This window comes from Notamacropus eugenii, chromosome 1, assembly GCF_028372415.1.
Source record: "Notamacropus eugenii isolate mMacEug1 chromosome 1, mMacEug1.pri_v2, whole genome shotgun sequence".
Taxonomy (NCBI): domain Eukaryota; kingdom Metazoa; phylum Chordata; class Mammalia; order Diprotodontia; family Macropodidae; genus Notamacropus; species Notamacropus eugenii.
In genome coordinates this window covers 737312439-737338887 of record NC_092872.1, presented here as the reverse complement: position 1 = coordinate 737338887, position 26449 = coordinate 737312439, and the positions used below count along the sequence as shown (strand labels likewise).

The following is a 26449-nucleotide window of genomic DNA, read 5'->3' as shown; positions in this document are numbered from 1 at the left end:
CGCCCCCCGCGGCCCCCTACTCGGTCCGCACACCCGGCCCGGCGGCGGCAGCGCACTGAGAGCTGCGGCCACGTGTGCCCCGAGGGGGCGGGGCAGCGCTGGGAGGGGGCGCCCTCCCTGGGGATGTCCCGGGTTAGAGGGGCCGGCGATAGGAAACCCCTGGAGGAAACTGACGGGGAGGCGGTGCCGGGCTCAGGACGAGGACCGCTGACGGAGGGAGCCTGAGGGTTTTTAATGGCGAGATTTAATACCCAAGCAGTCGGCTTTGCTGATAGACATACGTGTGTACATGTATGGATGTGTATATATGTTTCTTGGAACAGTTTATTTTTTAAATTTGGCCCAAATTAATTTGCAGTAATTAAACCAAATACACCAAAGAAATTTTTGTAAATGACTAAGGACAAATTTGATCTTCATTCAGACATAATTAGTCTTAAAAGAAGACCACCTTAGCCTGGGTGAACTCTATCCAGATGTTGTTAGCAACACCCAGAACAAGGCCAGCAGGGACCAGCAGAGACCCTAGCCAGGCAATCACCCACAGACCTGAAAAACCCCAAAGGGTCCAGCCCAGCAAGAAGGCTACATATACCTAGTGGGAAACAAGAGGGTAATGCCCTGGCATCATCAGAAAACACCAGGGGCAATACCACCCGTGTGTCCTGACCACAGGCTATATGCCCTTCTGCATGGTGCCTAGTCACCACTGATGGAATAGGCATATTTTTATGGGGAGAATCTTCTCTTGTGAATTTCATGTTATGTCATGAAACATCTTTGCATTGAACTAATAATTCCTTCTACAGTGAAAGTGAAAACATCAGTGGGAGCTTATGAGCTGTGGTATTGAATGGCTATATCCCCAAAGAGTACCTTGAACCTAAAGTATCTCTTCAGAATGCCCCATGGAGGAGGGGGGAATGCAGCAGCCCCCAGGCTACATTTAGTAGGAATGTCAATATTCATTGGTTGAATTCTTGGAGGGGAAATAGGACAAAAGTATAGAATGAACACATCCAGCTGTCACCCAGCAATGAAGGAGGTCCCCAAACAATTACATATGAATGAGGAAGAAGGAGAAAGAAAGTTAAGTCTCCATATGTACGAGTTCTACCCAGGGAAATCAGGACAGAATTAAATATCAGACGTAGGAATCCTGGGTCACCACGGGGGACCATGAAATGACCTAGGAGACAGAATGAAAGAAAAGGTCTGAGTTCTAAGGACAAATTTCACTCACCTCATAGTTTTACTCAGGATCAATTCTAGTTACAATTAGTGTGGAATATACACAGAAGTAATTCATACACTATTCTCAATGCCAAAATCCCTTTGGGGTTTTTTCTCAGAGGGTATGAACTACAGCCCATATTAATACATATTCAAAGATGTATCCAAATATACATAGGGGGACTACAGAGCACAAAAGATCTACACTTTTGTAGTTAGCAGACATGCATAATAAAGACAAAAATAAGAACCCCACCTGCTTTACTAAGTTTTATTTGTCTGCCAATCTAGGAGAAGCTTGAGGTTGAGGTAGACCATCTCATCTCAGCTTCTTGTGTACTTCCTGTTCTTTGAGAAATGCCCCTGAAATTGGATTTTGGGGACACAGGCTCATAATCAGAGATTTAAAAGGATTTAAACAAGGAACTGTCCAATCTTACATCAAGAAATCAGCACCAGAGGCAGTCAAAACAGTTGCTAATCTTAGCAGAGAACATTCTGCCGACTTCTGTTTGCTCCCTGGATAGCCCTGGTCCACTGGCTATGCACTAAACAACTATCAAACCTGACTCCCAACAGGGAGAGGCTTTCTAGCCACTGCACCTCAGTGGAGTAAAGAACAATGCCTGACACACTGTGCAGACTTAATAAATGCTTATTAATTAAATGATTAAGTAAATAGCCTGGAAGCACTCAAGATGATGGCAGAAGTACCTCAGTTACAATGAGATGTATAGTAGAGACAATATCACAGAAAATGGACAGAGAAAGTCCAGCAGAAAGTATCCTAGCATCTAGAAATGACATCACCAAAGGAGAGAGGCAATTCTACAACACGAGAGGTGCCCCTATACGTGTGTCATCTCTCTGTGTGTGCATGCCACCTGCATGTGTGCCTTCCTTTCATGTTCCCTTGTCCTATGTGTGGCCTCCATGCGGGTCCCTGGTCATACCTGTTCTTTGTATGTGCAACCTTTTACATTGGTGTCATAGACACCACTGGGAAAGTATGCTCTGTGTATGCATGGAAGAATCTTTTCTTGTCTCATTGAATTTTCTTTTCTGTTTTATATTGGTTCTTCTGGCTGGGAGGCAAAAGTAAACACATTTATGGGGGCTTGTGAACCCTGTTCTCACCCACAAAGTGTCTCAAGTTTGGAAGGCCACATATGAGGAGGAACAGAGGTAGTGTTGACTCTAAATCTGCCTGCCTTTAAATATTAAAAAAGTCCTCTTCAAATGCTTTCCTTCCTCCTAAAGGATCAAAAGTCAACTGGGATTAGAACTGAGTTTTCTTCAAAGCTGTTTGTAGCTGTCAGCTACAACTGTCACCCCGTGTTATACTAACAGGCTGCTCAGTCTCCCCCGTGATTACTGCTCAATTGTGTCTGACTCTTTGTGACCCTATTGACCAGATTTTCTAGCAAAGATACTATAGTGGTTTGCCATTTCCTTCTCCGTTGGTTTAAGGCAAACAGTGTTAAGTGACTTGCCCAGGGTCACAGAACTTGTAAGTGTCTGTAGCTGGATTTGAACTCAGGTCTTCTCAGTGCTGTCTGCCCTTGGCAGCTCACCTGACACTCTTCCGTGGGTGCTTTCTGATTAGTTTTACTGCCTTCTTTTGCAATTTCATCTTCATTAATGTCATGGCTGTGGCTGTCACCTCTGGAGAACAGGGTGTGCTCTCATTACACCCTCTGTACAATGGCCAACTGGGAAACCTACGACAAAGCCCAGGAATATTTCAGCGGACGCACAGCCTCACAGAGAGTCATTCCCTCCATCAGCATAGACCAAAGCTCACCCACTCCTTCTCATCTGCTGAAATTCTTGTCCCTCTCTCTCCATGGCCCAAGATGACAAGTATTCAATCACAGACACTGGCCACGACCAACTTGTGATCACTGGTTGCCAAGGGGAAGATTAGCACACATGGCAGAACAGTAGGAACAATAGGAAAGGACTAGGCATCGATCTGCAAGGGTCTGACCAAGTGATTTCTACTGATCTTCCTAGTCCCGATGTGTTCATCGCTAGCACCTTTACAGCACTTTAAGGTTTGTAAAGTGCAGCGTATGTGATTTCATGCAGAACTGAAGTTCTATGACTGTGAAGTTCAAGGTTGTGATGGGAACTAGGTCTAGAAAGTCTGAGGGTAGCAAGGTTGTTTACATCAGAAAGCCCAGGACCCCAGTAGGGCTGCTGTTGTAATAGATCAGACAAAAGGCAAAATGAGCACTAAGTGAGGGACAATGGCAGACCCAGAGATGAGTCGGGCTCAGTCCAGCTGCTGCTCTGACGGAAACCTGGAGACTTTTGAGACCCTTTTTACTCCCGGGCAATGTAAGTCTAGTCAAACAGCTAGTGTCTGTAAAAAAAAGAACATCCCAAGCTTTACAAGAGGCTTGCTTATCTAAGCCAGGCTCTGATCTTTTGGGAGGGAAGGCTTATTCCTATAGCCAGGCTGTCTTAATAAAAGTTGGGGTCACTTCCTCCAGAAGATCCAAATGTGAAATGTGAATTTCTATTATGAACTTTTGTACGTTCTTGAGCTGGGTTCATGCTCAGGGAATCATATGGCAACTGCTCCTGTAGCTGGCAGGTTCCCCCCCCACCAACCCCACCCCCAAGGTAGTGAGGAGGTCATATTTTCTAATGAGGACAGGACCGAAGAGGTTGAGGATGTTTCTTCCATGAAGAGCTTAACATTGTATAGCCAGGAGAAGAGATGAAGAGGGCTTCCAATTCTGAGAGGGAGCATTGGCCTCAGAAATTCCCAATACACTCTAGTATTAAGTACTTGAGAAAAAACGGGTACTTTAAAAGAAACTCTCCCAGTTAGAATCCAACCACTCAGCCATTTTGTGTACCATTAAAAAAAAAACTGCTAGAATAAGATAACCCTAGAGCTCAAAGGGGCCTGGCACATAGAGAGCGTCATCAGAATGGCAGCTAGCGTCATCAGAATTGCAGCTAGCACTGCACTAACAGCATGAGCATTTAAACTGTTTCTGCCTGCGTCTCTTGCTCAGCATTGCACACAGAAGTCAACAACAGGTTAACAAGCATTCGTGACACACTTACTAGATACCAGGCATGCATGGATACAAATACAAGCAGAAATACAGATCCTGCCTTCAAGGAGCTTACATTCTCATAGAGGAAGATGTCACACAAAAAGGAAGCTGAAAAGGGGGAGGAGGAAGGAGGGATAAAGGTCTCAGGTACAGAGGCACTGGAGAGTCAGGAGCTCGGCTGGAGAAGAGGGAGCACCCATCTGAGGGAAAGGCCCTTTCCATGAGTGAAGACCAGAGGCGGAAGAAGTGATTCAGGAACGAGAGGTTTCTGGGCACTGTAGAGAGAGACTAGCAGTGATGGTGACTGGCAAGGTTGTGTGGTGAGGGCGGGCATCCACTCCACCACAATTCTGGACTGACTCTGGGACTGGCAGGGTCAATGCTAGTGGTGGCCAACAGGGGGAGCACGGAGATGCTGAAGGTGAATTCAATTAACCTGGTCTGGGGATGGACAGAACTGGTTATTGCTGAGTCAGCCACTGACACATGGAAAATCCTGGAAAATGGAGACATATGGGAGGCGTGGAGAAGAGCAGACGCTGTCCCAAACTCCAGAACACAGGCTGCACACTGCAGGCCAGTGGGCATCCCCTAGATCCCTGCTACTAGCATTTAAAAGGATATCCTCTGGATTCTCTTGGAGAGAGCACCTTTACTTGAGAATGATTTAGTACCTGCATAACAAATCAAAAAAGGCAGGCGTGGAAGGGACTCCTAATTAAATATTCACATTCCTCTTAGGAGATACAGACCTAACGGTGGCCTTGCTGGATCACAGGACTAATGGTGAAGCACACTCTCCACCTCTAGAGCTTTAAAGAAGAGATAGTGCTTCCATACAGACTGAAGGGGGCCATTTTTCACTTTCTTTCTTTCTTTCTTTTTCTTTATTCGAGTCTTTTTATACAAAATGACTAATATGAAAATGTTTTACATAATTGCACATGTATAACCTATATCTGATTGCTTACCAGATGGGGGAGTGGAGAGATGAGAGAGGGAGGGATAGAATTTGGAACTAAAAACTGTAAAAAAAAAAGATGTCAAAAAATTGTTTTAACACATAATTAAGGAAAAAAGTAAAATATATTAAATAACTGAAAAATGTTACTATTATGAACTCCTGATTCACTGAGGAGGGAGATGGGGTCACATTTGTGAAGCCCATGCCAGTCCTGCCAGGTCAGCTCAAGGCTTAGCAAGCAGGAAAGATGGCAAGGGGGAGGCTGGGGACAGACAGCTGAGGTAGTCTACTTTAAATCCGGACAGGCTACCTAACGTGCAGGGTAGCCTCAGGGCAATTCACTTTTCAGTCCCAAGTAAGAAAGGGTTTGGGGTCTGCCTGGGGAAAGGTTATCTATTCTGCCAAAAGCTCCTCAGCAGGGGTTCTTAACAAAGGTTCTGTGCACGGAGGTCTGTGGAGAGACTTCAGAGGGTCTAGGGACATGAATGGGGAAAAAATTTCCTTTTCATTTTCACTGATCTCCACCTGAAATTTGGTATTTTCCTCCAACTACTTAAAAATTATTGTGAAAAGGGGTTCATAGACTTCCCCAGACTGCTGAAGGAATCTATGACACAACAAAGGGAAGCGACCCCCACCCCCTGCCCCGGATTTCTAGAAGCATTAACACTGTCATTGTCATCCTCATCATCTCATGTTTTTAAATCAATGAGTTCAAAAGCCAATCTCTGACATGACAACGAGCCCCCACCCCACTTCTGAGCTCCTGGAAGAAGGAAGTCCTTCTTTCTGTGCCAGGACCTGCTGCCAAGTCTCGGGCCCCTCTTCCAGTCCTGCCAGCCTGGCAAGTAGTCTGTATCACAAAGCACAGAGTGCTGCCTGGTCACCCAGTAACTTGGCTGGGGATGGCCTATTCAAAGCTTCCAAAACTGACCTAGTTCTCACAATTGCAAAGATGTTTCCTGCTCCCTGTGGTCTTACTTTCTCTAAATAAACTTTTCTTGTCTTCATGAAATTTTTAAATTTTTTACCATATCTAAGAGCATTACTTGACATTTATCTGTGCACATCATTGCATGGGAGCCTCAACAAAACAAATCCAACATATTCCTTGTCCCAAAGAAGCTCACATCCTAAGACAACCAACATGAATGATGAAAAACATAGAGAAAGACCAACCATATTGAGACTGAACAAATAGGATATTTTATTAAATTCAGTGAAACACCTACTATGCACAAGGCACTGAGAGGCCTCCCCTTCCAAGTCTACCTTCCATGGGGAGATAAAAGACATATGCAGATACACAGATACAGAAATCTAAGGTGATCTGAAGAGGAAAAGAGTAGCCACAACATGAGGGGTCAGGTGGTAGGATAGAATAGGGGAAGGTGGCACTGAGGAGGTACTACAAAACTGAGTGTTCCGCAGGGGCATTCCAGGCCTGGAGATGAGAACCAGCAAGCCAAGCTCAGGGAACAGCCAGTGGGCCAGCTGGCCTAGAACGCAGGGAATCAAGGGAGAGCAAGATAAATGAAGACTGGACTGGGCAAGATCCAGACTGGGGAGGTCCTTGGAGGCCAGGCAGTATTTGGCCCCAGAAACAATTGAAAGACATTGAAGGCCTATGACACATGAGGGAGGGAGGGATAGAATTTGGAATTAAAAACTGTAAAAAAAAAAAAAAAGTTTAAAAATTGTCACTCTGAAGAGGAGAGTGACAAGGTCCCACTTGTGTCTTAGGAAGATTATTTGGCAGCTGGATGGAGGACAGACTAAGGAAGGGAGAGAATGGTACAAGAAGACCAGTACTGTAAACACTATTAGCACAGGACAGGCCGAAGATGGTGAGGACCTAAACTAGACTGGGGCCTTGGCAGGGGAGGTGCAGAAGAGAGGTCAGCTTCCCTCTAGTTCAATCTACATCCCAAAGAGAATACCCACTACAAATGGGGTAAATGGTGTTCTAGTCTTTGTTCAGAGGCTTCTAGTGAGGGGAGACTCATTACTTCCCAAAATAGCCCCTGCCCCTTTCACTTAGATTCATCACTTTCCACCCGGCTGACCTCCCAGATTTCATAATGTCCACAGCTCATCATTTTGCAAGATGAAATCAATTCCGAACTGCTCACCTCCTCTGATCCTTTCCCACCCCAGCTGCAGAACTTCATCATGCCCTCTCACGCCATCAGGCCTTCATGTCAGGTAACCGGTCCCTGTTGAGCTTTTTAAAACATGTTTTCCTGTTCCTTACACTGTAAACGCCTTGCAGGCAGTCTGTCGCATATCTTTCTTTGTATCCTTAGTGCTTGGCACAGTGCCTGGCACACAGTAGGGGCCTAGTAAATGTTGATTGACTATATATCTCTAAAGGTCAGGAGTTTTTCACATGAAGACTAAATCTGCCAGTTGGCAGAGCCAAGATGGAGAGGGACTGCAGGCAATGCAGCAAGCCCCTCTCCTCCTTAGGCATCTAGAAAATGCCCCAGACTGAAGTTGGATGGAGAAATCTGGAAAAAGTACCAATGACTCCTTTGTCCAGGCCAGCGTGGCATGGGAGATCTGTGGAGTCAGGAGCACACTGCACCAGCCCTGAGGGAAAGGCAGGGTAGCAGGACAGGAAGATGTCTCATACCCAGAAAGGGGCATTTCAACCTCACACAAGGTGTGAAAACAGGTGCCTACTGACAGCTTTACCACCCACTAATCAGATGCAAGTCATAGATCCAAGGTAAGCTGAGGGGGAAGCCCAGCACCTGGGGTGGTGTTGCCAGGTAAGGGGTGCCCACAGGCGCGAGCCAGTATATGGAGAAAGGGGAACAAGTTCTGAAGTCAGCTGCAGAGGCACAGATTCAAGAAGGACACAGTCTCAGTTTCAGAGTTCCACCCTGACTGAAGGCTGCAGAGGAATATCCAAGGAAGGAATTCTACACCAAAGAGAAGCCTAACGTTCTGTCCTGCTGAGCTGCAGCTAGCTGAGAGAGTCTGAGTCCAGGAGCAGTCTATGGATGCTCATCAGGAAGAGGCAGAGCTCAGATGAGAGGTGCAGGAATCAGGCTTTGCCCTGGATCAGACAGCACTGAAAGGGGAATGAGCAATGAGGGAATGTGCATTTATTAAGCACTTACTGTGTGCTGGACACTGTTTTCACAAATATCTCGTTTGAAAGTTGGCAGATCCCCAGTCTGAGCTGTCTCCAAGGTCCTGGAATAACGAATACCCAGCAGACTTCTTCCAGAATTGCACAAGGCCAAGCCCTCACATCAAGTCAGAATTCAGGAAGTAAACTGGAAGGAGAAAATAAAGAGTCTCCCCCCAAAAAAAGTTACATAGTGACAGGGATGCCCAGGACACAAACCCAGAAGAGAATGACTTCAAAACATCTCCATGCAAAGCCTCAAAGAAAAACATAGCTTGGCTCAGATTCAACTATATTAGGAGAAAAATAAAACCAAAAGCCAACCAACCAAACAAACCAACAAAAAAACCCCTTTGCCTAAGTTCCCTGAAAAGCAGAATGGAAGCCAGTGATTCTATGAGACAATAAGAAATATTAGAAACAAAGTCAAAAGACTAAAAAAAAAAGATAAAATGGAAGACAGAAAATTGAAGAACTATTGAACCACCTGAACTCCATGACCAAAACACAATCTAGACATCTTAGAAGAAATCTTAAAAAAAACCTTTTATCTCTTAGAACCAGAGGACAAAGTAGAAAGGATACAACAGTTACTCCTGAAAGAAACTATAAGAGAACAGTTCCCAAGAACATTACAATCAAAATCCAGAGGTTCTAGGTCAAAGAGAAAATACAGCAAGGAGTCAAAAAGAAAGAATTCAAGCACCGTGGAGCCACAACCAGGATCACATGTGATCGAGCAGCCCACCAGTAGAAGAAGCAGAGAGTTTGGGATCTGATATTCCAAAATGCATGGGAAGTGAGCTTACAACCAAGTTAACTTACCCAGAAAAACTCAGTATAACCCTTCAAGAGAAAAAAAAAATGGGTCTACAGTGAGAGGACTTCCAGGAATTCTGATGGAGAGATCAGAGCTGCAGGAGTGAAGAGAAGTAAGAAAGGGTCTACAAATGAAAACATCCCAAGGGCCTAAAAAAGGATCAGTTTCCAGGTGGGGAGATGAGCCACGTGTCCCCTCTCTATCCCATCTCATGGAGGGTCATGGAGGGAGTCAACTCGACAAAAGGCCTGGGAGTGGGTCTGTTAGGTTTTGATCATAAAAGATAAATGGAAAGAGGGGGAGAAGAACACACAGTGGGGTGGGCAAGGGCATCACCCACACTGGAGTGTACAAGCAGAAGCCTTTACAAACAGCATGAAGAGGGCTATGGTTGACACTTGAGCCTCACGCTCATCTGCACTGATCAAAGGAGAAAAAGAAACACAGAGACACAGTATGTACAGAAATATACTTCATTTAACAGGGAAATAGGAGAGAAGGAAGAGGAGGGGAAGAGAGAGAGGGAGGACACAATTACTCCTAAGCAAAACAAACCATATCTAAGGAGGTAAAAAATATTCACAGCTCCTCTGAGGTAGCAAAGGTGATCTGAGGAGACAGCCCTCTGCTGGGAATGGCTGAACAAGTCACGGTACCTAGGTGCAATAGAATACTACTGTAAGCCCATCGAAAGAGGATGGTTTCAGAGACTCCTGGAAGACTTCTAAGAACTGATGCTGAGTGAACAGAAACAGAACAGCCTATAAGACACACAGCTCTGAAAGACTTAAGAACTCCAATCATCATAATGACCAACCACGATTCCAGCGGACAACTAACAAAGCATGCTACTCACTCCCCTCCGAGAGAGAAGCCAAAGCACAATGACACATATTTTATGGGGGCATCATTTGTTTTGCTTAACTATCCATGTTTGTAATGGGGGTTTAGTCTTTCCTTCTCAAATGGGGGGAGGGTTTTGAGGTGGAAGGAAGAGAAGGTAGATTTTTGTTGATTGAAAAAAATAAAATTTCATTAAAAAAATCAAATAAGCATGTCTCTTTAGGCTTTGACCATTATTATTCACTATCCCCCAAGCAAATTTCATTCAGAGACTATTCCATTTTTCCATCACCAACAAATGTTCCATTTCACATTCATGAACTCTGAAATTTCCTTATCTGATAATAATTCATTATCATTCCACCTCTCCCTCTGCCTTGACATTCTGAGCCCTGTTCTTTGTCCACACTCTAATTCTTTGACTGCTTAGCTTTCTTCCAGACCGTTTGAAAGATGCACTGGCTATATTGTTCTTTTCCCCATCTTGGCCCCTTGGTGAACCAGTTCAACTCTACACAGTTCTCTTCTCTTGAGTCTCTTGCCTCCACTTCATATTGCTGAGTGTGCCCGGCCAAGCCTCAGCCTTGGACCACTCCCTTAGCCAGCACATATCCAGGAGCATGTGAAGGGACTCCTCATCTTAGTGGGTTACTGTTCCACTTCAACTCTGCATGGGTGATCTTCCCTGGCAGTTGTGAAAATCTTTGCCATCCAACCTATCTTGTCTTCTACTTGACCCTCTGTCTTGCTTTCATCTTAAACCTTTTCCATTCCTGCTCCTTTCATCTTCTAACTCTGAGACCTGGTTCCTTCCTGATGACACAGACTCTCTAGCCATACTTGCCAGCTTCGACTCCTCTCATTCTCTCAATCACTCCTTCTCCTTGACTTAATGGTCAAGTTGGGGGAATTGAAATACTCCTTGGTCCCCACTGCCACTGCGAGGTTTTCACTGTAACACCATCTCTCAGTACTCCATTGCTTGGAGGTTCAATCAATCCACAGCCATCAAAATCCTGGTAGCTGTCATCTACACATCTGCATGAGGTCAGTACCTAGACCTCAGCCTTTCTCTCTTCAGCTCCTATTTCCATCCTTGGGGACTTCACTGTACATACGATATTCCCTCACACACTCTAATCTCACAGCTCTTCAGCTTGCTCCTTTTACATGATCTAGTCTTCCACTGGACCTTGGTCACACACAAAGATGTTCATACCCCTGATCTTCCCATACCACAAATGCTCCACTTCTGATAACAATCCATTGTCATTCCACCTCTCCCTCTGCCTTGCCATCCTAAGCCCTGTTCTTTGTCCATACCATGGCCTCCAATTCCTTGATCCCTCAGTTTTCTTCCAGGCCCTCACCCCTGCACTACCTACATTGTTCTTTTCCCTTGATGAACCAGTTCAGCTCTACACTGTCCTCTTCTCTTGAGTCTCTTGCCCCCACATCATCCTGCTGACTGTGCCTGGCCAAGCCTTAGTCTTGGATTATTCCCACCTTCTGCTGCCTTTACTCCTCCATAAGTACTGCTAAATGAAGCTGGAGAAAAATCCCAAATCGTACCGCCTGGGTCCACTACCAATTTATGTTATATAATGTCAACTGCACCTTAACTGCTCCAAGGCAATCCTTGTGTACTTCCCTAATTAACTCCCTCTCCCACTCTCCAATGGACCTCTGCTAAACTTTTCATCCCTCCTCGAACCTCTCATGGCTCCCTCTCCCCCCACTCTCTCATCTGATAACCTTGTCTCATATGTCACAAAAAAAAAAAAAACTGAGGCTATTCTCCAAGAGCTCCCTTGTCCCCCCGTGCCTCATGTCACATCACTCCAATGTCTTCTGCTGCCATGTCCTCCTTCCCCTGTCTCACCTAATGACATGGCCTTTACCCTTGCTGAAGCAAACCCCTCTACCTCTCTTTCTACCATCTCCACTCTATCACATACCTGCGGTCTCTGCCTATTTACTGGCTACTTCCCTACTGCCTATAACACATGCCCGTGTCTCCCCCATTCTAAAACAATCCACCCATCTCTCTTCCTTTCCATAGCTGAATCCTCTGAGGGGGTATCTACACTGATGTGCCCCCTTCCTTTTCTTCCACTCTCTTTTTAACCTTCTGCTGTCTGGATTCTGACCTCATCATTCTATCTGAACTGCTCCCTCCAAAGTTAGCAATGATCTCTCAATCACCATATCCAACAGCCTTTTCTCAGTCCTCTGCAGTCTCTGACAGTGTTGGTTTTCCAGACACTACTCTCTCCTGTTCCTTCCTATCTATCTGAGCACTTCTCAGTCTCCTTTGCTAGAGCTTCCTCTAGGTCATGTCCACTTATATTATGAGTGTCCCACAGAGCTCAGTTCTGGGCCTTTTTCTCTTTCTCTATATACTATTTTCCTTGGTGATTATATCAGCTCTCATGGATTCATTTATCATCTCAGTGCTGATGATTCTCAAATCCACCTAGCCAATCCTAAGATTTTTTTCTGACTTTTAATCTCTGATCTTCAACTGTCTATCAAACATTTCAAACTGGATATACTGTAGACATCTTAAACTCAGCATTTCCAAAACTGAATTAATTCTCTTTCCCCCAAAGTCTCCCCATTTCCAAATGTCCGTATTTCTGTGGAGGGCACTGCCATCTTCTCAGTGACCCAGGCTCACAACCTATGCTCATATTCCACTGTAGATTTCACCTTTGTCTTCTCTGATAATGCCCCCAACCTCACACAGACCCCCATTTCCTCATGCCTGGATTACTGCAGTAACCTGCTGATTGGTTGGCCTGTCACAAGTCGGCCTCTCCCCACTTCAGGTCACCTTCCAGTCAGCTACCAAAGTGATTTTCTTAAAACACAGGTGTGACATGTTACTTCCCTACTTGATCACCCCCAATGGCTCTCTGTCACTTCCTAGATCAAATGTAACATTCACAGACTTTTATAACCAGATTCCCCTTCCCCCTCCCCTTTTCCATTCTTCTTAAATTTTACATCCCCCTCCCCTTATTGAGATCCAGCGACACTGGGCTCCAAGCTCTTCATTTTACAACACAGTCCATATCTCCCAACTGTTGTCACTGGCTGTTCCCACAGCTGGAACACTCTCTCCCTTCTCACCACTACCTCCCAGTTTCCTTCAAGTCCCAGCTAAAAGCTCAGATCCTCCAGGCTTCTAAGCCTTTCCTGGGCCCTCTTAATTCCAGCATCATCACTCTGCTGATTATTTCCTATTTATTCTATAGATTATTCATACGTAATTATTTGTACGTCATCTCCCCCATTAGATTGGGAGCTCCTTAAGGGCAGGGACTTCCTTGGGCCTTTCTGTGTATTCCCAATGCTTAGCACAGTGCTGGGCACATAATAGACACTTAACATATGTTTGTTAACTGACCACTGCTCTTGGTAAAGAGAAGAAACACCACTTCCTGTGAGACACAGCTGAAGAAGGAGATAGAAAGGGAAGGCATCTGAGTGATAGGAGGAGTAGAGAAGAGGCAGCTCTTGGTGAACGTCCTAAATCTTTCAGTGAAATATGTAGCAACGTTCTCAGCTGGGAAGGTGGAAGGAAGGGGAGCCATGGGAAGTTTGAGAAGGGATGTAAAGGTTTGGATGAGCTTCTGTGATGAGTGGGATTTACTATTTAGTCATTTTTCAGTCATGACCCCATTTGGGGTTTTCTTGTCAAAGATGCTGGAGTGTTTGCCATTGCCTTCTCCAGTTCACTTTACAGATGAGGAAACTAAGGCAAACAGGGTTAAATGACTTGCCCAGGGTCACAAAGATAGTAAGTGTCTGAAGCCAGATTTGAATGCGGGCCTTCCTGACTCAGAAGTCCTAGTAGACTTCCCTCTATCCACTGTACTACTTAGCTACCTCCCAATAAGAACAGAGAGTTAATTAGGGAAGTGTAGAAGGGCTGGCTAGCACAATGAGAGCCCACTGTGAGTGGAGGTGTCTAACATAAATTTGTAGTGGACCATGGCAGCATTGTGGTTTCCTGATATTCTCCACCTTTGTTCATGGGTATATGCAGAAGAATAGAGGCACAAGAGGGAGGAGGCATGACTGGGCACCATCAGGGATCTGATAAGGTGGCCCAGGACTCAAGAGAAGAGGACAAGTGTAGAGTCAAACAGGTTCACCAAGGGTGAAGGTGAGGGAAGGAGAATGTGGCCAGTGTGGGGGTGATTGCCTAGGAAAAATGGAGGGGTCAAAGCATCAGAGGTTACATGTGGACCAAGGCACAGATGTGGTTTGGGGAGGCACAGGGAGAGGTAGAATGACAACAGATTATCAGATAAGGGGATTCCAGGGTTCATGAACATAGACATGGTGCATCTGTGGAGGATGGGTATATTCCCATCACTTAATACGGTGCCTAGCACACAGTAAGGGCCTAATAAAGGCTTTTTCATTCTTTAAATCCACAAATATTTCTTAATGACATCTTTGACATCTACCACCCATGATGTGGTAGATGTCAAAGACATAAGCAATGAAATCATTCCAGCACTCAAGAAGCCCTGGCAGAGGAATAAATGCTGCTGCCTACATGGCCCCCGACACATCTTAGGGCCCCAAGGCCAAGGGCTCAATATGGCAGACCCAGCTCACAACAGGAGCTCTTGGGGACAAAGGGCCATTCCAGCTCTGGCACTCCATCTGTGATTTAGGAGCCTCCTGGGTAGACCAGTTCCTCCCCTGCTGAAGGTACAGCACAGGAAATCCTAAATTCCTCACCTCCTGTTTTACTGTGGTTTTGTTTTTTTTTAAACTAGAGAAAATTGTCCGGTGCTGAAGTTGGCAGCAATAATTGATACCAGTGACAAGATGAGAGAAGCCACAAACCAAAAAGCTGTTTGGTAAACATCCTTCCTCATCCCATTCCAATTCTCTTAACTGATCTTGAGAAAGAACCCCCAACTTAAACAGAAGGCCTCTTAATTGAGTAACAACATTTGCAAACAGCACACTCCCTGGCACATAGTAAGTACATAAAAAAAAATTTTTTCCCCTACCAGTAGCATTTAAACTCAACTTTATGGCATAAACACGGCTTATATTCTGATTCCAGAGTAGATCGCTCCAACAGACCAGGTAGCATCTGTAATAAGTGAATTAAAAGGGACAAGGCGGAGAGAGGAAGGCTTATAGTATTAGAGTATTCTGGTACTCCTAGAATCCATTCCCTTTGGCTGATGATAGGCCCCATTTCAATTTTCTTCATTCACTGTTTAGGATTAATGACACTTTATTTGGAAAATTATTTTATATTTTTAGAAGAAAGTTGTTCTATCAGTGATGTTTTATGTTGTGTCCAAAACAACTCAGCAGACATTGAACCTGAGGGAGGAAGAAAAGGGCCATGGCTACAAAAGAATAATTCAATGGCTTCACGTTCTTGAAAAATTAGAAAATTATTTTCATTATCACCACTATTTTTCATCCGTTTTTCCTGAGTCAGTTTGGGGTTTGGGAAAAAGACTTTTCCATGGTCACAAGCTACTCACAAAAGGCAACACAAGGCAGGCAATTGAGGAGGCCAAGGCAGAGGCAGTAGCGCGGCATCAAAGCCAGGGAGAGGGTGGCACTGCCAGGAGGACAGAGCACACAAAGCAGCTCTTCACTGACCCGAGACATCTGTTTTAAAACCAAGAAACTCCAGTCAGTCAAAACAGTAGAAGCAATCTAGATTCGGGGCTCTATCAAAGGCTCTCCCCAAGCGCAGGCTGGACCTCCAAAAAAGCGTGCCCTGAGAGCTATTCTAGGGAATTGAGTATGCAAGGGCTGATGGGTGAGGGCAGGAATACCTGGTATATGAGGCCAGGCAGTTTGGAATTTATTTGCAATGTTTTGAGGTCCTAAGATAACAAGCAGGGGCTTTCATTTTCACTGCCCAGAAGAGCCACTTTGAAACTAGGAAGATAGTTCAAGGGAAAGGACTGACTACAGATAAGCTTATTTTGAACATGATCACATGTAGCCAAGGAGGAAGACAACATTTTACCTTTCCCTTCAAATATCTAAGTTTGATCTGCATCTGCCTATCCTTTCAGTAAAACTGGCAAATGGAAAAACCCACTCAGTGAACAAAAAGGCCTCTTTTTCTCATGCTGAGATAAATTCTAATAACTTTCCCTTGGCCAGTTCTGCTCATCGTCTACTACTTATAACCAGCACCAATTTTGGTGAGCTCTTCTCCTAGACCCTTACCATTCAACTATCTTCATTTCAGTGAAGTCGTTGCAGAGACAAGATACTCTCTCTTGTGAGAATGAAGAGGTCTTTCAAAGAATACATCCTGGGGATGAGAGACTAACTGATGGGGCAGATTTCCCTTCTCCTGATAGTTCATTTTATGACTGTAACATACATCCCTTATGGTTACCTGAGTACAGATTATCAAGCCTTCTCAGACCAAAGCTATTCGACCAAGCTCATCATCAGGGTGATCCCCTTGGGTTCCCCAACATGAGGCAGAATGGATTGGCGGAAAGAGCAGTGACACAAGGTAAGGAGACTGAATTTTCATACCTCATAGGTTTGCATAAGTAAATTAAACCCTGTGACCCCTCAGTTTCCTCATTCATAAAATGGATATAATAATGCTTGAATTTCCTACATCAAAGGGTTGTTGAGAGGACAGCAATCCAAAAGCCCTACCTCCTGGAGATTCATCATCGAGTTGGTCTCACCTGGCTTCCAGTCCTTAAAGCCAAGTAGGCATCACTGTTCCCTGTTACTACCTTCATCAGAACAGGCATAGCACATCCTTGGCATGGCACAAGGCCAAGGATGGTTCTCTAAAACACAGTAGGCCAAGAGAGCTAAGGTTTTCTCCCCGACTACACTATGGAAAGAAATCTCTAAAGAAAAAAGAACTGACCTTGGAATCAAGGGACTAGATTTCAGTTCCCAATTGAAAAACAATCCATTAAGTGGCCTCCATCAAGTTTCCCATTTACAATTTATAAGGGAGAGCTCTCCCAGATAAGAGCTGTGGAAAGTGCTTTAGGAAGCACTTTGATGCCCCTTCTGGCAAACCCTCTAAGCAACAAGCAAGGAGGCCTTGGCCAAGCCAGACCAGGGCCTCTAACTGCAGGACAATGATGACTTTCTTAATCATTCCCCTGTTCACGATTCACAACATTTCTTCACTGTGACTAAGTACCATTATCCCTTCCACATCTTGGGGGTTAGGAGCCATCCCTACACCTTGATCTGGAAAATCTGGGTAAAATTTTTTGTCCCTTCTTTAGTGCCAGACAAGAGGTCTGATTTATTATGGTTCCAAAAGATAAAATATGTCAATATTATACAATACTATATATATGTGTATATATATATACACACATTTCTGGGTTTCTAAACTTTTTCTGTGAAATCTGCAACTTCTGCAAAACTCCTCAAAAGATCTCATTTAATATACATTAATATATATAATATGAGAATCCACAAAATATTGAAACCAAGATGGGGAAAGTCTCGATGTGGAAGAGACAACCATACTCCAACCCAGACCTGAACAAAAATTTCCAATACAATAAACCTGACAAGTCATCCAGCCTCTGCCTGGAGAGCTCCAATGAGGGGAGGCCATGGGTCTTCTAAGCAGGATTGCTTAGAAGTAGGCTTGTCTTGGGCCTGTCGGGATGTTTCCCCTCCCTGGAGGTCTTCAAGGACCCGCTTGTTTGATTTTATCTTTGCCCTTATTTCCTGCCACATTCACTCTGTTCTGAACTCTGAAAAACCAATGCAATGCTCTTTAAAAGCAAATGAATGTTTCTCTTCCCTATTGCAACAATGAAAATAAATAGACTTGTTTCCAATTTTCTAAAATATAGCTGTTACACTGTTGATCTTTTAGCCCTGCTACCCGAATCTGCCTTCAACTCTAAGAAGGAGCCCTCACTTTCATTCCAGCATTCCTCCCGCAGACCCCTGAATACAACAGGTATTGGCTGCATTCAGGACAGCCTTCAGAAGGGATGGGGTGTAGTCAGAAGGGACGGGGTGTAGTGGGGGAAACCAGTACATTGGGAGTCAGAGGCTCTCTTCATAAAAATGCTTCTCTGTTCTGTGCCTCAGTTTGTTCATTTATACAATCAGATGACAACTTACAAGGACCCTTAGCTCTAAGTATACGGCCCTCTATGGTCCCTGCGTCACAAGTGAACAACAACAGGGAGCCAAGGAGGTTCCTTTCAGCTTTAAATTCTAAGAGCCTAAGCAATTTTCTCTGGAATAATAAGCCAAGAAAGCAGTCGCCTCAAGCTCTCTCCCCTCCCAGAGACTCCCATTTCATGGCTAAAATAAGCTTGGTATTTGCTTGAGAAGTGCCACATCTAGGAGCCTCCCACTTTCTAACTGTATTAATCAAGACCTAACCCTCCTTCCAGGCCTATCATTGTGTTCATTTCTCTGCCAGTGTGACATCATCACCACAACAAACTGAAATGTTTTCCTCTGTATTTCTATCATCTGCCTTACGATACTGGTGTTGACAACTATATGAGCACTAACATTTATAATAGGACATTGGTATCGATCACATTTCATTGTTACAAAAAATTTCCATCAATATATATAGTACAGATTTTTAAGGTAATTTTGAGAAAACTGATAAAAAAATTTTCATAAGAATTTAGTGATTAAAAAAATCTGGAAAATTTGCCAACTCTTCTCTTTCATCCTTTTAAATGCCCAAAGTGGCATCTTCTTTTCTTTTTTCAAGCAAATACAATTAGGTATCTGCTGGTGAGAGAGCCTTCTAATCTCCATCCAGAACAAACTCTTCCTTGAATTCTCTCTCCAAATATCAGCTCTGGTTCTATCATCCTCACCCCCAGTTCAGTCACATCTGCTTCTTCTACCTTAGCTCATAGAGGCAAAGGTAATTAAGCCATTAAAATATCTGGAGGAGGAACTTGAGAGAGGCTGTGCCGATGTGTTCTTTTGTCCATCAACAGCTGGCCAGAAAGAACTCTCCACAACTACATCCAGAGGAGCCTTAAATGCAGAAAACAGTCCATCAGTCCTGAAACAAATCTCCCAAACCTCCCTGTCCACTCCTGCAGGCTGGACCGAGCAAGGCTGAGGGAATTTAATGGGGAAAAGATTTGGGAGAAAAGAGAAGGCACTGCCTCCTAAGGTGGCTCGGGACACTTTGGGACCACTCTCCTTGGCAAGACATCAGGCCTAGGCCACTCCTTTGCACTCATGGCCCCTGAGTTAAACAGAACACAGCCAAGATGTTCATCTAAAACAAATAAAAAATCTCCATGCAAATCAGGCTTAACAGTCATGGTCAAAACCTCAAGAACACTAAGTCACCAGGAGTTCCAGCTCATGCGTTTCTTGAAGCAGAAAATGATATGCCTTCTCCAGAGGCAGGAAACAATTCACAGGAGAAAGATACAGTAGCAAAGGCTGCCCCAAGGGTTACAAATTAAGGTTTGGTACAACAACACTGCTAAGTTAAATGAGGAAAATGTTACTACCTCACATTTTCCCATAGAAGAGTTTTTTAACGACAAAACAATACCTCAATAAGCAGTAAAAAACAAATCTCATAAGGAATAAGGAAAACGTACCACACTAAAATAATAAAAAATTACTTCAACTTGAGGAATATACTATTCAATTCTATAAATCAAATTAAAGGGGAAAGAAAATGTTCCCCTCCTCCCTCACCAGCACAATCACTCAAATCCTAGAAAAACTGTCTTACCCCAGGATTTTACCCCATTAATTGCCTTTAACTCTACAAAAATGCTGGCAGGATGAAGGGCAGAGCAGAGAAGAATGGCTTGAGTCCTGCCTCAGACATTACCAGTCATCAGCCCAAGGCTAAGTCACAGATTTAGAGACATCATGGACCCCAGGGGTCACCTAGGATAACAGCATCTCCATTCCTTAGAGAAGCCAGACTCGTCTGAGGCATGGAGTGGGGGTCCCACCACAAGCCCTCAGCTTCCAAGACAAGCAGTCTCCCTCCTACTTCACCTCTCAGAGCCTGTTTCCTCATCTGTAAAATAAGTGTAATAAATGCCTAGACTTGTGAGTCTAGAATGGGTTTGGCAAACCTTCTAGATGCCATATAGATGTTTGTTGTCAAGTCGTGTCCCACTCTTTGTGACCCTTTTTGGGGTTTCTTGGCAGAGACACTGCAGTGGTTTGCCATGTCCTTCTCCAGCTCATTTTACAGATGAGAAAACTGAGGCAAACAGGGTGAAGAGACTTGCCCAGGTTCACACAGCTAGGAAGTGTCTGAGGACAGGTTTGAACTCAAAGAGATAAGTCTTCTTGATTTCAAGCCCAGTGCTTTGTGCACCATGGGCCACCTTGCTGTCCCTAAATATGCCATATAAATATCCATTATTAATTTTAAGGGAAAGAAAATATAATTTTTCATTGCTACTCAACCTGACTCCCCAAGAAACAAAATCTGAAAGTTTCACTGTGAAACTTTACTCATCCCTCTCCTACGGAATGCTCTCTCCTCCTTGTGTTTTCCTCTGTCCTGGTTCTCCCTTCTCAGGTTCTTGGGAACAGCTCCTTGTTCCTCATCCATCACACATTCAACACAGACTCTAAGTGGGGAGATTGGCCAGTGTTCTATACCAGGCCTGTTCTCCCCCTTCAGGGATCTTCCTCATCAGCTGCCTCAGGCTTATTTCTGATCTCACTACAAATGGCTCCCACATCTTGAGCCCAAGACCAGACTCCAGTGAAATTCAATCCTACATCAAAAACTGCCCACTGGACATTTCAGACTGCATGCCCCTAAAACACCTTAAATTCAACACATGAAAAACAAAATTCTTTTATCTCTTTTCCACAGACCCAGCCCTCTTCCAAACTTCCCTATTTCTGTCCAAAGACCACCTCTAGTCTCCAGCTTCACTGCCTCAGCTTCCCCCTCAGCTCCTAGGACTCCATCATCCCACATATCCAATAAGTTGCCAAGCCCTGCTACTTCTACAGTATTTCTGGCATCTGCCTCCTTCTCTCAGTTCACAGCCTTCATCACCTCTCAACAACCTCTGAATCCATCTCCCTGCCCCAACCCTCTCCCACTACAGTCTACCCTACACATGATAGATGCTAAAGCACAGAACTGACCAAGCCTATTCCAAAGGCTCCCAATCGCAGCTCTGCTGGGGCGCTTTTAAAGCCCTTCCCAAAGGGGCCCCAACCTACCTCCCAGTCTCAGTGTCCATTCCTCCCCCTCCATATTCTACAGTTCAGCTATCTGGCCCGGTCTCTATTCCTCGCACATAGTACTACTCCATTTCCCAGCCACAATTGCCCCCCATGCCGGGAATACTATCCCTCCTCACCTCCTACTCACAAAATCTTTTTCCTCCTTCATGATCAGTCATCTCACATGTCAAGTTTTTCTCGATATCCCCCCTGCTCCAACTTCAAGTGCCCTCTCTCCCCATTATACATCTTGTGGGTACCTATTTAATTTCTTTATAAGAAAAGCCAACATTTCCGTAGCATTTTACAGATATTACCTCATTTGATCCAAACAATAATCCTGCGAGGAAGTGCTGTTCTTATCCTCACTGAACAAATGAAAACTTGGAGGTTCAGCTGGATGAAAGAATTCACCCAGGTGAATCCATTTCACCAGATGGTGAGTGTCTCAAGCAAAATTGGAACTCAGCTCTTCCTAACCCCCACTAAGCCATGCTGCTGCCTTTACAGTTGCTCCGTATATGGTTCCATGTGACCTCCTCATTCCCTGTGAGCTCCTGGACAGCAAGTCTTGTTTCATGGCTTGAATATGCCCAACTAGAGTCCGGCCCAGGGCCAGGCACTCATCTGACCCTTAAGAAATGCTTGTTGATGACTGAGTGAATCACAAATGCAACTACCCATGAGACCCTGCACAAGTCACTTAACCTTCCCTCTTCTTTTAACATAAGGTAATATGGACCAGGCAATCTTCTAATGTTCTGCCCCAATTTAAACCCTCCAAGGGTAAGGAGGCGCACTACAGGCATCCTTGTTTAAGAATACTCAAGCTCAAAGTCCAGTTCAGTGTAACAAAGAGTAGGATTTGATGCTCTCCACTTTCAATTCTTCAAATAGGCATCCCTTTGCCAGTGTTGTGCTCCATTCACAAAGGTCAACCTGAGCTTCTCTAGGACTCAGGAGACTTGGAGAACTGCTATTGCCCCCAAATTAGCATTACTTTGTTGCCAAGCCAGCCATTGAACAGAGGATGAAATAAGAAGGGGTTATTAGTTTAATGAAAGAATTCTAAATAGACTTCCTTTAAAAAGAAATTCCACTGGCATTCTAAAAATATGACCAATTAAGTGATATATTTTTCATAAACACATTTATTGTGTAAAACAAGATACAACTATATTTACATGGCCACATCTGCCTCTCCTAAGCCTACCATTCCTTCATAGGGCCAACTGGTATAAACAGTACAACATACTAGAATGGGGCAATCCATAAGAAACAAGTAATTTTGGCAATACTGTAATTAGCCAAAAATGTATCCAACGGATACAACCTATTTCTCCTCATCTCCTTCTTATAGGATAAGAAAGCAAAACAAATCCAGTGGCACTGGGTTAGTGACAAACCAAAATATAACAATATCTCCAGACTTGGGACTTAGAAAGAGACCATGAAAGAGGTCATATTATCAAAAATTATACTGATATCATAAAACACATACAACAGTGTACTATCCAAAACCCCATAAATGCTGGGAAAGTTCTATAGACCATTCAATTTAATGTTCAATGACTACAGGGCACAAAGAATGAAACCTCTATTTCTATACATTAAAACTTTGTCAGGATTAGAAAACCAGGATTAAAAAAAGAAGTGAGAAAGAGCAAGGTTATGAAGTGAGGACCCCTCTGTCTCTAAGGAGAACAGTCTGTGCTCTTGAATGCTCTGTCGTGCCTCTTCCAAGGGATGGGAATTCAGTTAGCTAGGTTTCCGTGTTACCTGTGGTATAGCCAAGGCTGGGAAATGAATCACTCGGTCCTATTAGGCCACGTAGAAATAACCATCCAAACCATCAGCACTGCGCCCTCATCCCCAGCCCACTGGCATCCTGGAGAAGCCTGGAGTGTCAGAATGGAGGCTATTGGCCAATTTGCTCCCCTCATTCTCAGTTTTCCCCTGCAAAACCTACCCCAGAAATCTGTAGCATGTATTTCCCTACCATCAGAAAAAAATTACATAAAAAAGGGAAGGTCCCATCAAAAGACTTCCTAGATCTCTCTGAAGCCACAAATACAGCCTTAAAATGTTTTACATTAATTCCTAATGATCCCAAAGGAGCAGGGAAAGGCAACTGCTCTAAACTAAATTTGTGGGAGATGGGATGCTCCTCCTGTGTTGAATCAATTCTTCCAGGCTGACAGATGGAAGACCCTTACACAGTCATCTGCACAGAGTTAGGCTCTCAGTGAACTGAAGGATATAAGGACATCTGGATTTACAAAAAAGACAATTAGAGAGTGATTATTAGGAAGGGAAATGGGTTTATAATGCCTGTAAGAAGAACAAATCTTTCTGGTGTAGGGAGAGAGGTCTGAGTTTGGAATCAAAACCCAAGTTTGACTCCTACTATCTGACCTCTGACTTAGCACTCACCCTTGGGGCCTCAGTTCCCTCACCTCAAAATGAGCTTGTGGACCTGGACTATTTGGCAGGTCCCTTTCAATTAGAAATTCTAACCTACATCTCTTTATACTGAAGGCACAAATCACAGGGCCTATTCAGTCACCAGATTTCACTTTCTTTCTGTTCTTAAATCACCCTATCTCAGCATGTATACACATAGGGAAGCAAACTGATGTTATTTAAAAAAAAAAAAAAGGACTAAACCGGATGTCATTACACTTTAATTCAAGTCTTGCTTTTCCCTCTTATGAATCACACAACTTTCCCCTGTCTGAGTCTTCTTGTCACCTGCGGGTTGAGGGGTTTTGACTAGACTTTCCCCTCCCAATTCCAAGAAAAGACCCAATGCCTTCACTTCCTCCAAGACCATTTGCAAGTTTCTTACAGTTTGGTTGGTCACCAATTTCCTCATTTTTAAAATGAGGTTACACTAGAATGTCACAGGGCTCTCATCCTAGGATATCTACCCATCTGTGGTCCATGAACATAGATGCATCTTTATCTTCAGTAAGCCCTAACTGAAATTTAGCATTTTCTCCAATTATTTAAAAACAGTATTTAAAATTGTTATCACACACACACACACACACACACACACACACACACACACACGATTTAAAAACATGGAGGGGGGTCACTCGCTTCACCAGACAGTCACAGGGGAGGAGGCACAAAAAACTTTAAGAATCCGTGGACGACACGCTGTCTCTGTTATATCAACAAGAGAGGCCTGAGGGGAGGTGACCTTCCAGCTCATACAGGATCGCAGAAAGACAACCTCAGAGGGAGAAAACTGAGGCCCGGGGAGGGGAAGTTAATAATAGCTAGTATTCAGAGAGCGCTTTAAGGTTTGCAAAGCGCTTTACACAGATCATTTCGCTTTTGCACCCTGGGGAGCAGGTGGGATTCTTGTTTACAGTTGAGGAAATTGAGGCAAACAGGTGAAGGGGCTTGCCCAGGGGCAGGCGGCTGGTAAGGGGCAGAAGCCGGATTTGAACCCGGGCCGCTTCCCCCAGCTGGCAGCTAAGTGACCTGCCCAAGGTCACCCCGGAGGAAGGGGCAGGCCGAGCGCGGCACCGGAGGCCGGCCCGGGGCTCTCCGGCCGGCACTGCGGCCCCTTCGGGCACAGCCAGCGGCGAGCTCCCAGCGGGGGAGCAGAAAATGAAACGGACCAGGTAGAGAAAAACCAGCTGTCAGGGTCATTGCTTCCTCGCGACCAATCCCAGCGCCCGGCCCCACCCCTGTGCCCGCCCCCCCCGTGCCCGCCCCCTCCCGGCCTCCCTCCGGGGGCCACACACCCCCAGGGAGCATGCGCGCTGGCCGCCGGGCCGCGGATTCCCCAGAGGACGCGCTCACCGCCTCAGCGGGTCCGGGACGGGCGCAGTAACGGAGGCCACCAACGCAGGGTTCGGCAGGAGCGCCCCGCCACCGAGCCCGACCACTCCGGCGGCCGAGGCGGCGGCGGCGGCGGCGGCCAGGGCTCCCTTCCCCTGCCCGGGCGCGCCGCCGGCAGCGCCGTCCTGGGGCATCTTCGCGCCCCGCGCCGGGCCCTTCACACCCTTCCACCCACCCCAGGCGGAGACCCGGAGAGACTGAGCTAGCGACGCCGCCGGCTCCGCGAGCCGCTGCGGGGCCCGCCCCCTCCGCGCCTGCCGGCCAATCGGAGGCGGGGACGGGCCGAGCGCGGGAAGCCTGATAGGTGGGAGAAGAAGGCGGGGAGAGCAGCTCGAGCCCCCGGGGAGGGAGGGGGGATCGCGCTGCGGAGCCCCGGGAGCCTGGCGGGCGCGTGGCCCTGGTAACTGACACGGCCCCGCCCCTGCCGCCGCCTGCCACGTCCGAGGCCGGCCTCCCTGGCGGGGCGGCCCCCGGGGACGCCTCTCCCCCGAGCCCCTGCCCCCCTCCCCGGAGCCGGAGCCGCTGGCGCTGGTGCTTCCCCTGGAGCCTTTATATAATAGCCCTCCGTTCCAACGTGACCTCATGGGTTCCTCCCTGCGAACGGGGGCTCTTACCACCCATTTTACTGGGGGGGAAACTGAGGCAGACGTGCCTAGGGCCACCAGCCTGGAGGTGTCCGAAGCAGGATGTCGGTCCAGTGCTCTACGCACGGAACCTCCGTGCCGCCTGACTGTGAAAAGCCGAGTCTTAAAGCATGCCCATTCCACCCGAGACAGCCATTCCTGCGTGGAGTCTGACTTCAGCTGCCTTCTTCGGTCTTCAGTCTTGTTGGCCTGCGAGCAGCGGGCTGTGTGTGTGCAAGTGGAGAAGAGGGCGAGGGGGCAGTGTCAGGGCATCTACCCTCGTGGGAGGAAGGGTTTTCTCTACATTTTGGACACAAATCTTCCAGAAACACATTTATTCGTTGTAATTATTCTAATCCAAGCCTTTTTTTTTTTTTGCTTAAAATCCATACCGGCAAGGCCCCTTCGTGCCTCTGAAAATCCCTTTAATATAAGCTATTTCAAAGTTACAGTTTATAGCATTCCTGAAGGATTTCACAGTCAGGATTGAGCAGAGGTTCAAAATTTTGGTTGAATTTGCTTTCATCAGACAGAATAAGTCAAAAATGTCAGCAAAGCCTAGAGAATGATGTCCTATGCTATTCTATATGATTAATGATAGTGATACAGCTAGTGTTTATGTACCGATTTAAGATCCTCTGAAGTAGGTACTATGATCATCATCAT

General features: G+C 45.5%; 1 protein-coding gene across 4 annotated transcripts in view; it reads right to left on the bottom strand.

Annotated features, from left to right (window-relative positions):
- ZNF638 (zinc finger protein 638) overlaps positions 1-25221 on the bottom strand; it is a 145477-nt gene extending 120256 nt beyond the window's left edge. For 2 of the 4 annotated variants that reach the window (XM_072643252.1, XM_072643956.1), the window contains exon 1: positions 25122-25221. The gene's annotated coding sequence lies outside the window, so the exon portion shown is untranslated. The remainder of the gene's footprint in view (positions 1-25121) is intronic. The other 2 variants (XM_072644690.1, XM_072645458.1) reach the window with 2 other exon arrangements.
- Positions 25222-26449: the final 1228 nt, after the last annotated feature.